The sequence below is a fragment of the Acinonyx jubatus genome, chromosome A1 (genome assembly GCF_027475565.1).
Source record: "Acinonyx jubatus isolate Ajub_Pintada_27869175 chromosome A1, VMU_Ajub_asm_v1.0, whole genome shotgun sequence".
NCBI lineage: Eukaryota > Metazoa > Chordata > Mammalia > Carnivora > Felidae > Acinonyx > Acinonyx jubatus.
Window position 1 is genome coordinate 18,958,767 of NC_069380.1, and position 6,053 is coordinate 18,964,819.

General features: G+C 47.3%; 1 protein-coding gene across 3 annotated transcripts in view; it reads right to left on the minus strand.

Annotated features, from left to right (window-relative positions):
• The window catches only part of LOC106972653 (phosphatidylinositol 3,4,5-trisphosphate 3-phosphatase TPTE2-like), a 184,659-nt gene extending 182,421 nt beyond the window's left edge, over positions 1-2,238 (minus strand). For all 3 annotated transcript variants that reach the window (XM_053214776.1, XM_027064747.2, XM_053214779.1), the window contains exon 1: positions 2,117-2,238. The gene's annotated coding sequence lies outside the window, so the exon portion shown is untranslated. The remainder of the gene's footprint in view (positions 1-2,116) is intronic.
• Between the last annotated feature and the right edge of the window lie 3,815 nt (positions 2,239-6,053).

Below are 6,053 nucleotides of genomic sequence, written 5' to 3' on the forward strand. Positions count from 1 at the left end.
GCCCAAGGTGGGGCAGAAACAGGATGGGGAGAGACAGGCAGAGGAGGTTGGTGACACCAAGAGGCCTGGAGGCAGATAAAAGGCCAGAGGGCAGAGAAAGAGGTCTCCTGGTCCTAAAGCCTGTCAGCTCAGACAGAAAAGCGGATGCAGATTTTTTCCACCGCCAAGGGGAATTAGGCAGTCCACATAGATCTACAGAAGACAGGGAATTTCCCCGAAACAAAAGGAGTTTTGGCAGCTGCTTGGGAATATTCCTTAATGTCTCCATCCTGAGGTAGACTAACGAGAGTCAGTTGGCTCTAATTATCCTAGTCATTGACCCAGGAAATGAATGAGGGAGAAGCCCCCACCTACGGTTAGAGTTACGGGAATGTATGAGGAGAAACAGTGAGAGAGTGTCAGTCTCCTTTGTTAGGGATGGCCTGTGTTTTGTTTTGTTTTGTTTTGTTTTGTTTTGTTTTGTTTTGTTTTGTTTTGTTTTTTTAGCAATCTGGGTTAGGTGTTGGAACACTTCTATATATTGATAAGGGTTGTCTGAAAATTTGCCCAGGTGCTTTTTATTTGCTTAGAATCTTGCAAGGGAAATGGAACCTTTATGGGGCCAAATCCACCATAACGCATTGTAGTCAATAGATGCATTGAACATGCCTTGATTTTAGGGGGAGAATTTTTTATCCCTGGCAATCCTGAATAAGGAGGTCATGAGGGTCTAACAAGTGGCTTTTCCTGAGGAGATGCCTCAGGGGGTGAGTCTGCAAGTACTTGCCTTTCTTGGCCCCTTTAAGGCAAAGAAGACGTGCAACATAAGGAACTTCTGACCATTTACCCTCTCTTCTACAATATGGATCTAACTGTAACATAGCACTACACTGAATACTTTCCTCGGGAGGCCAGGACTCTCCATCCTCCTGGAGATACTTCAGGCGCGTCTTAGCATTGGCAGGTTCAGTATCAAGCCCTGACCCGGGTCAGACACCCGAGGAAGGTCTGACACCGCCTTAAGCCATATGAGGTCGCCAGGGAACCGCAAATCAGCACTCAACACCAGCTTTGGCTCCTTGATCAGGTTGGAAACTTTCTGCTCTCCTTCTCATTCACACACAGTCACACAGCAACTCCAACCCATCGCCAAACGCCCGGCGCCTTAGAGTTGTGGTTTTGTTCCTTATTCCTTATGGGACTACTCAGGCAACTCTGGGAGGTAATCAGGCCCCCCGTTCTGCCTCTTAGGGGCAGGTCTACCAAAAGGAACCCGGGGTCCTACCAGTCTGACATGTGGCGCTCCCTGAGCTGGTTGCTGGGCCTCACCGGTTCCATTGTGCGTCCCAGGTCCTCGCCCTGGCACACCTGGAGGGGCTAGTCTTCTACAGATCAAGCCGTCTGCTGGCACCAGGAAAGGTGGCTTCTCCCAGCGCTCTGAGGTTCGCACCCCAGTGACAAAGGAGGAGGAAACGCACCGTCTCCGAATCCTGGACGCAAGACCCCAAGAAATGTAGCAGGGTTCTTGCACAGACGGGACACTGAGGCTCTTCTTTCCAGGAAACAGCTTTATCCGTGCCAGCACGGGCTCAGCCAGCTAAGACCCCAAAACGGCTGAGCTCCGAGTGCAGCGGGGTGTAGCCTTTTATGCAATTTCTACTTCTTTGTCTCCTGTTTCTGGTGACACATATAGTCTGATTGGACACAGTCCAAGTCACAGAATTGTGTCAGGGTTCTGCTTACGTGTATAGGAGTTGACTGGGCCACGTTGCAGGTTGCCTTCCTTTGTTCTGAGAAAGCCTCCATCACATTCCTTACGAAGGGGCTCTACCACAGAATGAGGTTTACATTAGTTCTTTGTTAAACTACTATTACTAAATTCTATATGCAATACACAGAATTATTCAGTACCCAGGGTTACGTCCCACTGGTTGTAAAAACTCAAGAAATTAAGCCCCACCGGTTTTCAAAGCCAAATCTTATGGAGACTCATCCTCCCAGTGCAGCCCCCTCTGTGTCTGGGGTACCCTCTGTGGGGTCCGCTCCTCTCCCTTCTCCTCGCTTGTGGGGGGCCCCTCCTGTTTGTGGTTAGTCTTGCCAGGAGTTTTGTTCCCCACTGAATCTCCTCCCCACCTACCCTTTTCAACGTGTCCTCCTCTCTACAAAGAACTGTGGAAAGTCTGTTCCGCCAGTCTTCGGGTTGCTTTCAGAGTTAGCGGCTCTGATGTGGCTGTTATCTCCTTGTGTCGGTGGGACAAGGTGAGCTCAGGATCCTTCTGTTAGGTAGAAGCTAGATATGAGCAGTGGAAGGAACGACAGGAGGCAGAGTCCCAAATTTTTGAAGGGGAATGGCAGACCTGAGCTTGTAGACCTAGCAAGGATGGTAAGAAATAAGCTACACATGAGAAGCCTGGGGCACGACAGCCTGACCTTGGGGCTGAAAGTTCAAGCACCACAGGTGTGGAGCATGCGCTCTCCTCTTCCACCGCTGCCCCAGGGTAACCCTTACACTCATTATAATACATTTGCATAGCGGGACAGCCCTGCCCGCTGACGCTGACGCAAGTCTGCTCTGCTGGTTCTGGTACTATCTCGATACTAGGGTCAAAAGCTCCCCCCCTCCCAACCTGTGGGAGGAGTCCCCCATAGGTTTGGAATCAGCCTCCATTAGAGACCACCCAGCTATGCGTCACAGCTCCTCCCAGCCCAGAGACTTGCAACAAATATCCAATCCCAAAACAACCTAGGGCCGGTTCCACCTTGAGGAACCTGTCTGCTCTCCCACCTTGAGAGTGTACTTTCGCTTTAATAAACTTTTTGCTTGCTACTTTCCTTCTGCCCCTCTTTATTCGAGCACGGATCCTCATGGAAATCTTCTCATGGGGATTCCAAGGGCCAAAATCTCCATTCATACAGCACAGACTCTCCCACCAGTAAGGCTCCTAACTCCATCCTCCCAGAAGTCCCCAAGATGTGCATTCAGGATTGGCCTTTCTCCTCCTGCACCATCTAACAACGAGCTAACACCACATATCTTGCAGCTGCCGGCAGTAAGGCCCTAGGAGCTCACGGAAGCTCTACCCAGTGGAGTAACAACATTGTTCAAGGAGTGCCTACCCTGCGCGTTACCAAACATCACAAGAGCAGCCAGGCAGGTTTTTCTATTTTTCAGCCCCTATTTTACTAAAAGGGTTTGGATTTAGCAAATCATGCCATCACTTTCCTTTCTTATTTCTTTAGATACACTGCTGCCTTCCCATTTAGCAGAAGCACAACATTTTTTCCTTGTTATTTACAATCACAGCAAATCTGAGTCTAATCTTGCCATTTCCAAGCCTGCTCTCTAAAGTTGTTCTGAACTCTGTTCAAGTAGCCTCGGCCAGTGTATACGAAGGCCCAGATACCCTGTTCCGCCCTAGGCAGAGGATTATAAGGCTTTTCTTCCTTATGGAGTTTGCAATCTAAAATGACCACCTGTGACTCTGGTAGACATACAACAGATAAGAGAATTGTAATTGCGACACAAACACATGAAATACACGGAACTGAATTTGGAATGGTAAATTGGTTGTCACAACAGAGCTGTGACTGTTACTTTAGTTCCACTTACATTTTTTGTTCGAACCCCTTGTTCCTTTCCTCATTTTGGAGGTGAGGCAACTGAAGCCTACCCAGTTAAATGCTCTGCAAAGTCCACACAGAGCCAAGAGAGAACTCAGGCTCTTGACTGATAGGCTGTTCTCTGCAGTGCACATGGATGGCTTCCTTCTTTCTGCATATAATAACAACCGCCTAACTCTGGGCCATCCAGAGAGTGTTTTAGGAATCTATGTTAAGCATGAGATGGTGATGAGTATTCTTTTTGTTCAGTCTAATAAATTTGAGTGAAACCTGTGTGCCGGCCACTATTAACAAAGTTGATTTTCTTAAGGAAGGCAAACATGTGAAAAACAAATGCGACTATGTAATCATCGCTGTAAGGGAGGTACTTAAAGGTGGGAGGGGACACAGAGGAAGCTCCTCATCTCTGCTCAGAAATATCAGGGAGGCCCTAAGTAGGAGTTCACCAGATGGACAAAGCATGGAAGGGCACCCGTACTTCAGGAATAGCATTGCAAAGCCTAGGAAATGAGAGTGCGGCTTCTTTAAGGAACTGCACATAATGTATAGGATTATTTGTGTCAACGTAGGAAATCTGTGCCAGATCTTGAAGGGTCTTCCAAAGCATGCCAAGAAGTTTGGATGATTTCTGCAGGCAGCTAGAAATCACTACAGAGGTTTCCCTAAGGGGACTGTCACGGTCAGATGTGCACTTTAAAAAGAATGCTCTGGCTGCCATGGGTCACATGAATTAGAGGAGGGCAAGACAGAGGCAGGGGAATTTTGGAAAATTAATGAAACAGTACAAGCAAGAAACTATAAGGCAGTGCAATAGGGCTGAAACAAGCAGGGGTAACATTGATACAGTTTTGATGACCTTCATCAAATCATCAGATTGGAGGTGAAGGAGCACAGCCAAGAGCTATAAATACATGTTTGAGAATTTTCATGGATGGTGGTTAGAGCCCTGAGTGCGGATAAGCCTGTCTGGAAAAGTATGGAGAGTGAAAGGAGAAAAATAACAAGGATGATACCAGGAGGACCAATATTGAAGAGTAAGAAGAAGAGAAGAAGCTGACAAATGGAAGTAAGAAGTGGTCTGAAAATAGGAGGACACCCAGGAGAGACTGTGGTCCTGGAAACACAGGGTGGCAAGTGTCAAAGGTCACCGGGAGGCCAAGTAGGTCACAGTCTGAAAAGGAGACAATGAGTTTGGAAACAAGAAAGTCATGTATTTGTTCAAGTCAGCGAATATGCGTTAAGCACCTATTAGGTACACACACTATTCAAGGCGCTGAGGATAAATCCGTGAACGAATTAGAAAATAAAAATCCCTGCCTCTAGTCTTATTTCTAGTGAGGGACACAGACAATAAACATGGAAATATGTGAAATTTTAATATGCTGTATAAGTACTCTGCAGAGAAGTAAAACAGGTAAGGAGGTCTGGAGTTGGGTGTGGGAGAGGTGTGGGTGCAGTGTGAATAAGGAGGTTGGAATGGTTTTGTGAGCAAGTGCAAAGGCCTTGACGGGAGAGTGCTTTTCGTCACAATTGGTTTCAATCTCATGAAAGTAAAAGCTGGATTGTGATGAACTGAAGAGTGAATGGGAAGAAAAGAAGGAAGGATGTGATGCAAGAGAAGGAAGTAGAATAAACAGCTCCTTCCTGCTGCTACAAGGCAGGGATGAGAGGCTAAGCACAAATACAAGGAACAGGGGAAAGGTAGACAAAGAAAGGCCTGGAAATGGAGGGTGTTGTAGGGTGGAGGCGAGGAAGCGGGGCTGCAAAGTTGCACAACTTCACTTTGTGGGACTGTCTGTGGGACTGTTGCTCCCTGGTGTTGTGAAATGGGGTGTTCCAACTCATTCCCTCCGTTAATTCCAATGTTCTACGTAGATTCTACGTTAATTCATAGAATTAGGAAGAACATCTATTTTCTTTTTTTTTTCTTAATGTTTATTTTTGACAGAGAGAGACAGAGCATGAGTGGGGAGGGGCAGAGAGAGAGGGAGACACAGAATCTGAACCAGGCTCCAGGCTCCGAGCTGTCAGCACAGAGCCCGATGCTGGGCTCGAACTCACGAACCACGAGATCATGATCTGAGCCGCTCAACCAACTGAGCCACCCAGGCGCCCCAGGAAGAACATCTATTTTCAAAAGACAGAGCACAGGGATGCCCTGGAAGGTTTCAACTGGCTGGGACACAGGCTATAAAGAAATAAATATGTAAAATGTATCAAAAGAGCTGAAGTCAGATATGGAAATGGAAGTTGAATCTAGGTGGCCAAGTGGCACTGAGAGCTTGGAGGACAGTTGGGCCACACACTGGGCCTTTCACTCACACCATCTCGCTTAATGTTATCACCAGTCTGGCAAGAAGAGACTATTCTTACTTGATGGTAAGAAAACACAAGCCCACGGTGCTGAGGCACCGTGCACGAGTTCATGCAGCTGGGAGGTAGCAATGCCAAGA